This window comes from Urtica dioica, chromosome 4, assembly GCF_054948205.1.
Source record: "Urtica dioica subsp. dioica isolate 48M chromosome 4, U.dioica_male_clone48M_v1_H2, whole genome shotgun sequence".
Classification (NCBI taxonomy): domain Eukaryota; kingdom Viridiplantae; phylum Streptophyta; class Magnoliopsida; order Rosales; family Urticaceae; genus Urtica; species Urtica dioica.
In genome coordinates this window covers 45,794,504-45,805,339 of record NC_142759.1, presented here as the reverse complement: position 1 = coordinate 45,805,339, position 10,836 = coordinate 45,794,504, and the positions used below count along the sequence as shown (strand labels likewise).

The window sequence follows — 10,836 nt, the reverse complement described above, 5'->3', positions numbered from 1 at the left end:
AAACAATAATTGGCCCATATAAATACCCTAGGTCATTTCTCTCTCCTTACCTCACCACTACACCGCCTCATTTTTCTCTCCCTCTCTCCTCATTCGCGTCTCTCTCTCCCTCTGCTTCTTTTTCTCTTCTTCAACTTCACCTAACAAACATCACAGTAAAGAAAAAAAAAAAGAGGAAAGAAAGTTATCGACCAACTTCAGATCGAGCCCAGCTCTAACATACGAGCCACGCTGTCGATTCAACTCCACCTCTGTGTTCCTTGATTTGATCTCTTGTGGAGTGGTTAGTAAGTTCAGCTTTATATTGTTCAATGCTTTGTTCGAAATTCGTTCAAAGAAAGCTAATCTTTGTGATTTCATTGGACATTCATACGAAATGGAGATATTATCTTTGTAATATTTAATCCTTGAGATTGTGTGTGTGTGTATGTGTGTGTGTGTGTGTGTGTGTGTGGTTTAGGCGGGTTTGGTTTTCAGAGAAAGGACTTGAGATTGGCGTTTCAAAGAAGAGTCTCTTGCTCGGCTCAGCCGCCGCCAGCCTGGCCCGGACGAGCCGTTCCCGAATTGGGCCGAAACTATTGGGATGGGCCCAAGCCCATCTCCATCGTCGGCTCCACCGGCTCTATCGGAACCCAGGTAAATTACGGATTTATTTGATCCAAGCCAGAAAAATCTCCAGGTAAATTAAAAACTATTTAACTATCTTCCACAAAATTGAAGTCAATGGGGATATACCAGATGTTAATTGTAATTTTGTTTTCTCTCAGATAAGAGAAGATGTTAAATCAGGGATCTACGTTGAAAATCTCACAGAGGAGTGTGTTCGCACAATGGAAGATGTAAAGCAGCTATTAATAAAGGTCTGATTCTGTTTATTATGCTTTCTTTCATCAGCTAGATGATTTTGTTAACTTGTTTATGCATAAAATATCTCTAGTAACACTGAACTCAAAGAGTAGATTGTATCAAACTTCACCATGGTCACCAATGTGATTGTCCTATATCAACTATTTTAAATTGTCTCCACATCATTTTTGTGGGTGAATGGTTTGTCATAAGTCTAGTCCAGTCCAATAATTTGTTAAACAAGTCATTTTCGCGTGCTTGATTTCGATAAATACAAACTTATTGCAGGGGTTATCAAACAGGAGGACGGGTGCAACTAGCATCAATGCCGAGAGCTCGCGATCACACACGGTTTTCACCAATGCAGAGAGTTCAGGCCGGAGAGGTGGTTTAGGGACAGGCGTTACGCGAGCGAATCGGCCTACAAATTCACAGCGTTCAACGGCGGTCCGAGACTGTGCCTCGGAAAAGACTTTGCGTATTTTCAGATGAAGTACGTGGCGGCGTCCATAATCCTCCGCTACCGAGTGCAGGTCGTCAAAGACCATCCGGTCGTCCCCAAGCTCGGCCTCACCATGTACATGAAGCATGGTCTCATGGTCCATCTCCACCGCCGCCAACCCCTTTCGGCTAATTAATTAGTATTATCCTTGATTATAATTATTAGAAAACCACGCTTTCTGGGTTTGTTTTGTTCATATATCATACTATGCTCACAATATAGTTTCTTTACTTTAATTCAAGACATACAAGCTATTATATCTATGGTCCAGATTTGTTCTTTAGGATTCGATTTTTTTTTTGCTGAGTGTGTTTTCTTGTTTGTTTTCAGACATTGGATATAGTCGCAGAGAATCCGGATAAGTTCAGAGTCGTCGGACTCGCTGCCGGTTCCAATGTGACGCTTCTCGCTGATCAGGTTTCCTTTTTTTCTTCAATTAAATCAGTCAATGTGTTTTTGTGTGGGGTTTTGAATTTGATACATTTTTTAAAAAAATATTTATTTGGTCAACTGTGCAGGTTAAGAGGTTCAAGCCTCAGATTGTGGCGGTGAGAAATGAGTCGTTGATCGGCGAACTAAGAGAGTGTTGGAATCGATCTAGGGTTTGAGAAAATAATTAACGCTTCGTTAAGCGGCGGAATTTTAAAAATTTTCTTTTACAAGTAAAACAGTTTTTACTAACCTAGACAAGTGCAAGTACATGTAATTAAAAACCAATATGAGTTATGAAGTTCACCAACCTTTCTTGAAGCTTGAACCTTGTAGAAGCTTTTGGAAAGTTGCAACGCTCGTCTCCCCTCGCAGCACGTCTCTCTTTCTTTCCTCGGCACCTCGAGCAACCACGAAAGTTTCTATCACTAAATCACTCGAAAAGAAGGAATCAGTGAGTGGGCACTTTTAAACACTACGACTTAAGAACGAGTCTCGAAGTCGCAGAGCTAAACACTAGGTCGAGTGAGGACCTAGGTGCCAAGACAAGGAATAATCGAAAATAAACTAGAGAGAGAGAGAGAGAGGATTTTCGGCCAAGTTCTAGAGAGAGAGTCTCTCAAATCTCTTAAACTTGGATGAATGAAATGTGAGGAAATGAGGCTCCTATTTATAGGAGAGGTCTCACCTTCAATAAGGTAGTTTCCTCTTCTATAGAATATCACATATTCATGAGCAATTTCCTCTTTTTTCCCTTTGAGACACTCGGCCAACTCAAGGCTTCTAGAAGCCTTGATTTGTTTCCAATTTTGTTCAAGGCCTTGCCTTGTCTCTCACTTGGCCGATTCCCACTTTCCTCTTGGAGGAAATTTGTTTCCTCTTTTTCTTTTGGCAAGTATCTAAATACATTTATGCACAAAATAAACTCTCCTATTTCTCTATTAGGGTAGGCGCCCAAGTCTCTCTAGAAGGAGCTTCTAGAAGCTTTTTCATTTGTTCATGACAACATGAGAAAGGCCCATTAAAAATTTTCAATAAAATTCTCATGAAATGAAATTAATTCACAAGGCCCAGTTAATCATATTATGGCCGAGTGACATTAAGTCATCAAATGAACTTGTCAAAATTTATTGACATCCATTTCATCCTTATGTCTCAAAAGACAAAAATACCCTTTCGACAATTTTCGTTCTTGTTTTGACTTAGCTTCCAGTTTAACTATTCCTATCGATGTGATTCGTGACAGTGACGTCATGGACCAAAATGAACAAAGCTTGAGCTAAACACTTGGACTCAAAAGTTCACAAACCTTTTCCAAGTTTAGCTTAATGTCAACTGACTCCACTAAAGAGCTGACACTGAAAATCTCTCGGTTCAAATGAATTTATTTTCTAGTCAAGAATTCGACTTAATTATGATGAGCGGATCCACTGAATATTATCTATGTTTACCCTTCATGAATGTCATCAGCTAGTCGGGATTTACTAAATTACCATTTTACCCTTCTAGCTGTTATTTCCTCAACTCCTTTGTCGCTTGTGAATAAGTTAGAAACAATGTATTGACGAGGAGCTAACAAGTCACATTGTTTCATCCAAAAGAGTCAGGACTCAATTTGGACACTGGCCAGTTCATTTATTCACACTCCAAGGAACAAAGCATGAGGTGACATACATTGCATTTCAGCAATCTTGTACATGAATTCCATATCTATGAGAACTTCACAAAGTTACTCATGACATACTCACAACTTAGTATTTCACCAATAGGCCCTGTTCGGAATGACATAGTGAGTCCGAACTCTGACTTTCTCAAATGAGAATACTAAAGTGTGAAATGGCATGTCTCATTTCAGGATTAAGGTAAGCATGATGCAATTCATACATAGTGACTTCGAGACATAAGAGGTTAAATGGTTTGTTCTTATATTGTCTCTAGAAGTGCACTGGTCAATTCAGTACCTTCGGAAGATACCTAGAAGAACTATAGAGTCCCCAACTCTCAATGCCTCATAACCAGACATCATAGATTCTTCTAACAATCATACTGAGGTCAATAGTCCTTTGACCCTAAGATTGCGAATATATCGATTTAAGCAAACTACGAAGAGTTTGTTCATGCAAATCTACATTTGTCTCTTCGTAAGTTGTTTAGTTTGTTTATGGACTAAAAGACTATGGTTTTATCATAAAGCTTCAGACAAGGAGGATTGAATGAACGTTTCAACTTTTTATTAATGAATAAGCAATTACAAGCAAGAGTCTTCGTAAGACTATATGACATCAAATGTACATAAATAGACACTACTACTCTTCTTGTGGGCACCATTGACAACAAACTCCCACTTGACTCAAAGAAGATGTGAGTAGTCCTACATGCCTAATCCCTCTCGAAGTTGGTCGAAGACCATGTTCGCTAGGGCCTTGGTGAATAGATCTGCCAGAGATCTACTTCACCTCCACGTCTCCGCGTTGCGCGATCTCTCGAATCAAATGGTATTTCCTCTCAATATGTTTAGAGCGCTTATGGCTTCTAGGTTCCTTTGAGTTAGTGACAGCCCCACTATTATCACAATAAAGGGTCATGGGCTCGTCGACGTTTGGAACAATTTCCAAATACTTAAGGAATTTTCTAAGCCATACAGCCTCTTTGGATGCTTCACAAGCAGCCACATATTCTGCTTCCATTGTGGAGTCAGCAATGCAAGATTGCTTGATACTTCTCCACACAACAGCTCCACCATTAAGGATGAACACAGATCCCGAAGTGGATTTCCTGGAATCCTTATCCGCTTGAAAATCGGAGTCGGTATATCCCTTCATAGTCAGGTCAGTACGTGAGTATGTAAGCATCAAGTTCCTAGTTCTTCGAAGATACTTAAGAACATGCTTAACAGCAATCCAGTGCTCGGGTCCAGGGTTGGATTGGAAACGGCTAACTACGCCAACGGCGAAACAGATGTCAGGTCTAGTGCAAAGCATGGCATACATGAGACTTCCCACGGCAGAGGCGTAAGGAATCTTTCTCATGTCTTCAATCTCTTGTGCAGTCTTGGGAGACTGGTCCTTAGAGAGTGAAACTCCATGCCTAAAGGGTGTTTGACCCCTCTTGCAGTCTTGCATCGAGAAGCGATCCATCACCTTATCAATATAAGATGCTTGAGAGAGCGACAGGGTCCGGTTTTTCCTATCTCGAAATATTTGGATTCCCAGAATGTACGCGGCTTCTCCTAGATCCTTCATATCGAATTGCTTTGCTAGCCAGACCTTAACCTCAGATAACTTACCCACGTCATTACCAATGAGTAGTATATCATCGACATATAGTACCAGAAACACAACTTTGCCTTTGTGTATTAACTTGTAAACACAAGGCTCATCTATTGACTGTTCAAAGCCGAAGCTCTTTACAGTTTCATCGAATCTAATATTCCATGACCTAGATGCTTGCTTTAGTCCATAAATGGATTTAAGCAACTCACAAACCTTGGTCTCTTGACCTTTATCCACGAAACCGTCTGGTTGAGCCATGTAAATGCGCTCGTCAAGATTGCCATTCAGAAAGGCTGTCTTGACATCCATTTGCCAGATCTCATAGTCGAGAGCTGCAGCTATGGATAGGAGTATGCGGATGGATTTAAGCATCGCGACTGGCGAGAAGGTTTCTTCATAGTCAATCCCTTCTTGTTGGGTATAACCCTTCGCCACAAGTCGTGCTTTGAACGTCTCGACGTTCCCATCAGGACCCCTTTTCTTCTTGTATATCCACTTACACCCTACGGGTTTAATCCCTTCAGGAAGGTCTACAAGTTTCCAGACTTTGTTGACATACATCGAGTGCATTTCAACTTTCATGGCGTCAAGCCAAAGGTTTGATTCAGAACAAGCCATCGCTTGGCTATAGGAAACAGGGTCATCCATGTCGGAGACGGCTACAAGAGAGTCTCCATAAGACATGTACCTGTCAGGCTTTTGAGTAGCCCTCCCACTACGTCTAAGTACTACTTGACGAGATTCTGATGAGTTAGGTTGTGTTTCAGTTGGGGTAAGAACAGTTCTTACAGATGAGGTAGAAGCTTCCTCACCCAACTTTTCTTCAAGCACAATTTTGCTTCTAGGTTTCGCATCCTTCATAAAGTCCTCCTCAAGGAAACGAGCATTCGTGCTAACGAAAGTCTTATCGTCCTCGGGACTATAGAAAGTAAAACCTTTGGTTTCCTTCGGATATCCTACAAACAGGCACAATTCTGACCTACTAGCCAACTTGCTAGTCTTTTGCCTCAGCACGTGTGCAGGGCAACCCCAAATTCGGATGCGGCCAAGATTCACTTTACGGCCAGTCCATCGTTCATAAGGAGTACCAGGAACCGTTTTGGACGGAACTTGGTTCAGAATGTAGGCGGCTGTTTCGAGGGCATATCCCCAAAAGGAAAGCGGGAGTGATGAGTAACTCATCATTGATCTAACCATCTCCATAAGAGTTCGGTTTCTTCTCTCTGACACTCCGTTTTGTTGAGGTGTGCCAGGTGCGGTAAGCTGAGAAGCGATACCTTCTTCTTTAAGAAAGTCATCGAACTCTCCAGACATATACTCTCCACCTCGATCAGATCGAAGGGTTTTGATCACTTTGCCAGTTTGCTTTTCCACTAAAGCCCTAAAGACCATAAATACGTTAAAGGTCTCGGATTTGTGTTTAAGCAAATAGACAAACCCATATCTTGAGTAATCATCAGTGAAGGTAACGAAGTATTCGTATCCTCCACGTGCCTGTTGGTTGAGCGGACCACATACATCAGAATGTATTAGTTCCAGCAACTCAGTGGCTCTTCGACCCTTATCGGAGAAAGGTCGCTTAGTCATTTTTCCTTCTATACAGGATTCACAAGTAGGTAGTGAGCCTATTGCAGAGGCTTGGAGTGGACCATCCCTCACAAGTCTCTTAATCCTATCTAGACTGATATGACCAAGTCTTAAGTGCCAGAGGTATGTTGATTTTGTTAGATCGGAGGATTCAGAAAGTTTGATCCTTTTTGGCTCCCTAATTAGATCATTATCTATTTCGGTGTCTAAAAGAGAAGGTTGAGTGGGATAGATGTAGAAAAGAGCATTCTTCATACATGCATCAGTGACAAAAGAGTTATCAGGAAACGAAATACGAATTCCATTCTTAATGAACTTTAAACAATAATCTTGCTCGAGAAGATGAGCAACGGATATTAAGTTCTTCCCAAAGGTAGGAACAAAATAAACATTATTCAAGTTTAAAGTGCGGTCTTCAAAAGACAGCGTCACGGATCCCACAGCCTTCGCGGACACCAGGCTCCCATCACCCCATTTGAAACAGAACTCGCCTTCCTCTAAGCTTTTGGTTTTCTTGAAACCATTCAAGGAACAACAAATATGGTTAGTACCAGCAGAGTCAAGAATCCACGTTGATACATTATCAGCTACTAAGCATGCTTCGGTAACTAGTACAATACTATGTTCCTTTGCTTTGAGATAGGCAGGACAGTTCTTTTTATCGGCCTCGCAAAGTCTCTTCCCAGTTCCAGAGGCAGAGGCCTTTTGCTCAGTAGCATGTGCCTCTCCTTGATTCCTCTTTCTCTTAGTGAGACCTATAGCAGTGTGAAGTTCCTCCATAAGCTTGGTAACAGTGTACTCTGGCTTGTTAATGGAGTAGTTCATCTTGGAGGTATCAAGAGATGCGGGGAGAGTTACTAAGATCATATCTATGATATTCTTCCCATCAATCTCAGATCCTAGGATTTCCATTTTATTCAGAAAACTAATGATCAGTATCATGAAATCTCCAACAGGAGTCCTAGCCTGCATATGACAGTTCATAAACTGTCGGACTGCTTGTAGCCTTATTTGACGCCTTTGCCCTCTAAACATCTCAAGGAGATTGTAGAGCATGTCAGCGGCAGTCTCGAAGTCACGATGTTGCTCTTTCAGCATATTGTTCATAGATGCCAAGATATAGCACCTCACAATCTCATCGGATCGAAGCCAGGCCGCTAAGGCGTCATTGTCCTCTTGAGTTGAATCATCATTCGTCAGAGGAGGACACGGGGTGGTGAGTACCCATTTGTGCTTGTTAACGGTAGGTATTATGTCGAGGTTACGTTTCGAATCTACGTAATTGTCGCCTTCGAGTTTATTCGAGGAAAGAATTGTAGAGAGAGGGTTGAGAGACATATTGCCTATAAAAGTTGAAACAAGTTTATGATTAGTCTTTGGTTTAGGATTTAAGTTTCATTAAGACTTTTGTAAAATCCAAAGGTGTTATAAACCAAACGATAATTTACTCCCTCAAGAGAAGGCCGCAAAAAATCTCCATTTATAAGTAAATGACACATCATTAATGCTTAGCCAAGATGTCAATACATCTATTTTGACTAGACCTTTTAAATTGGTTTGATCACTCACATCCTTTTGCAGAGCCTCAAGGGAGGATACTAGGGATTGAGCCTAAGCGTGCAACCAACCACTTAGTCCAAAAGATCAGCTTTGAAAAACAATCCCCAAAGGGAGGCCTTGCCATCATTGCATCACTCTCGGCGTAGCTCATTGAGAAATGATCGAAGCAATAACGCCTTGGAGTACTCACATTTAAGTGAGGGTCGCAAGAGCGGCTCTTAGTCCCACGTTATTGCATCTTTCATTAGTGTTGGGGATCGTGGGTTACAAACAACAAGTATAACCCTCCCACTTAGTTTTTGGAGTTGGTTTATCGACTCTTTTAAGTTCGGAAACAAATTTCCTAGTTAGAGAGCGACAGAGCGGACAACTAGAAGAGAATCCTAGATCGACATGTTCAGAGCAGTATTAGTGCATAAAGGCACAAGGTACATACTCGATCTTTTCCTATTTTCTATTTCGGGAAATTGCATGAGGGAAGTGTGAACTTCAACTCACTCGAACACTTGAAAGTTTGAGATTACACATCTTTTTATTTTTCGGCTTGTCTACAAGGAGACCTCCCACTCAAATTTTCAAGAGCATATAGATTTTGAACATATGTGATATAGATATAGTTTTGAAAACATTTTGAAAATTTATTTGATTTGGATGACAAAATATTTTCAAGTTTGAAAGTGAAAACGGTTTTTCAAAAATCAAACTAGTTTTGTAAAAATTCATTTTCAATTAAACTTTCAAAAATCAAAACATTTTAATCTTACACATCATGTTTATAATCATATGAAAAACATTTTTGCTCAAGAAAATTTTCTCATTAGAGTTCTATAACTCATGGTAGTGGGGTTTGAAAATCCGGATTTCTAAAAAACTGGAGTTTCAGACAGCCGCGCACCTCGGAGTAAAATCGCCATATCTGGCGGCTCCGATGTCCTCTTCAGCCGAAACCGGTGGCATTGGACAGAGGACAGACAGAGCTTTAATTTGATTCAAGAATCATTAAATTTAGATTTCTGAGCAGAGAGTTATTCCACTTTTAATGCGGGTTTACTCCAGCTCAAAGAAAAAGAAATAAATTAAAACTTTGGTCCTTTTTAGGTGCGAAAAAGAATCAAGTGTAACGGAACGTTTTAAGATGTTGTTTAAAGCTTCTATATGTGTTTTATTAGCAAGGTAATAACATAGAATAAAAGAAATAACAACATGCATAAAACGATTCAAGTAAAAATAAGAAACTAGCAAGATATCAAAACTAGTCACAAAATTTTACTCGAAATTTCTCAAACCTTTAAAACACGTTTTTCAATATAAAAATTAAAAACTTTTAGAACTGATTCTAATGTGTTTTAAAAACATCCCAAACTCATAGAAAATCAACATGCTTTTTAATTTAAAGACAAGAGCATTAAATTAAAAAAAAATCTAAGATTACAATTCTAACTTGTCACAAAATTAGTAAACTTTCGAAAACGATTTTCAAGCTCATAATTTTAAAAAACATGTACATGCTAATCATTGACCACAGCTCTGATACCATTTGTTGGAATCGATCTAGGGTTTGAGAAAATAATTAACGCTTCGTTAAGCGGCGGAATTTTAAAAATTTTCTTTTACAAGTAAAACAGTTTTTACTAACCTAGACAAGTGCAAGTACATGTAATTAAAAACCAATATGAGTTATGAAGTTCACCAACCTTTCTTGAAGCTTGAACCTTGTAGAAGCTTTTGGAAAGTTGCAACGCTCGTCTCCCCTCGCAGCACGTCTCTCTTTCTTTCCTCGGCACCTCGAGCAACCACGAAAGTTTCTATCACTAAATCACTCGAAAAGAAGGAATCAGTGAGTGGGCACTTTTAAACACTACGACTTAAGAACGAGTCTCGAAGTCGCAGAGCTAAACACTAGGTCGAGTGAGGACCTAGGTGCCAAGACAAGAAATAATCGAAAATAAACTAGAGAGAGAGAGAGAGAGGATTTTCGGCCAAGTTCTAGAGAGAGAGTCTCTCAAATCTCTTAAACTTGGATGAATGAAATGTGAGGAAATGAGGCTCCTATTTATAGGAGAGGTCTCACCTTCAATAAGGTAGTTTCCTCTTCTATAGAATATCACATATTCATGAGCAATTTCCTCTTTTTTCCCTTTGAGACACTCGGCCAACTCAAGGCTTCTAGAAGCCTTGATTTGTTTCCAATTTTGTTCAAGGCCTTGCCTTGTCTCTCACTTGGCCGATTCCCACTTTCCTCTTGGAGGAAATTTGTTTCCTCTTTTTCTTTTGGCAAGTATCTAAATACATTTATGCACAAAATAAACTCTCCTATTTCTCTATTAGGGTAGGCGCCCAAGTCTCTCTAGAAGGAGCTTCTAGAAGCTTCTTCATTTGTTCATGACAACATGAGAAAGGCCCATTAAGAATTTTCAATAAAATTCTCATGAAATGAAATTAATTCACAAGGCCCAGTTAATCATATTATGGCCGAGTGACATTAAGTCATCAAATGAACTTGTCAAAATTTATTGACATCCATTTCATCCTTATGTCTCAAAAGACAAAAATACCCTTTCGACAATTTTCGTTCTTGTTTTGACTTAGCTTCCAGTTTAACTATTCCTATCGATGTGATTCGTGACAGTGACCTCATGG

General features: G+C 40.0%; 1 long non-coding RNA gene across 1 annotated transcript; it reads left to right on the top strand.

Annotated features, from left to right (window-relative positions):
* The first annotated feature begins 471 nt into the window (after window positions 1–471).
* Window positions 472–1,932, top strand: LOC149401662 (uncharacterized). The gene is made up of 3 exons (XR_016296812.1): window positions 472–636; window positions 1,679–1,765; window positions 1,867–1,932. It is a non-coding gene; the product is annotated as an uncharacterized LOC149401662 (long non-coding RNA).
* Window positions 1,933–10,836: the final 8,904 nt, after the last annotated feature.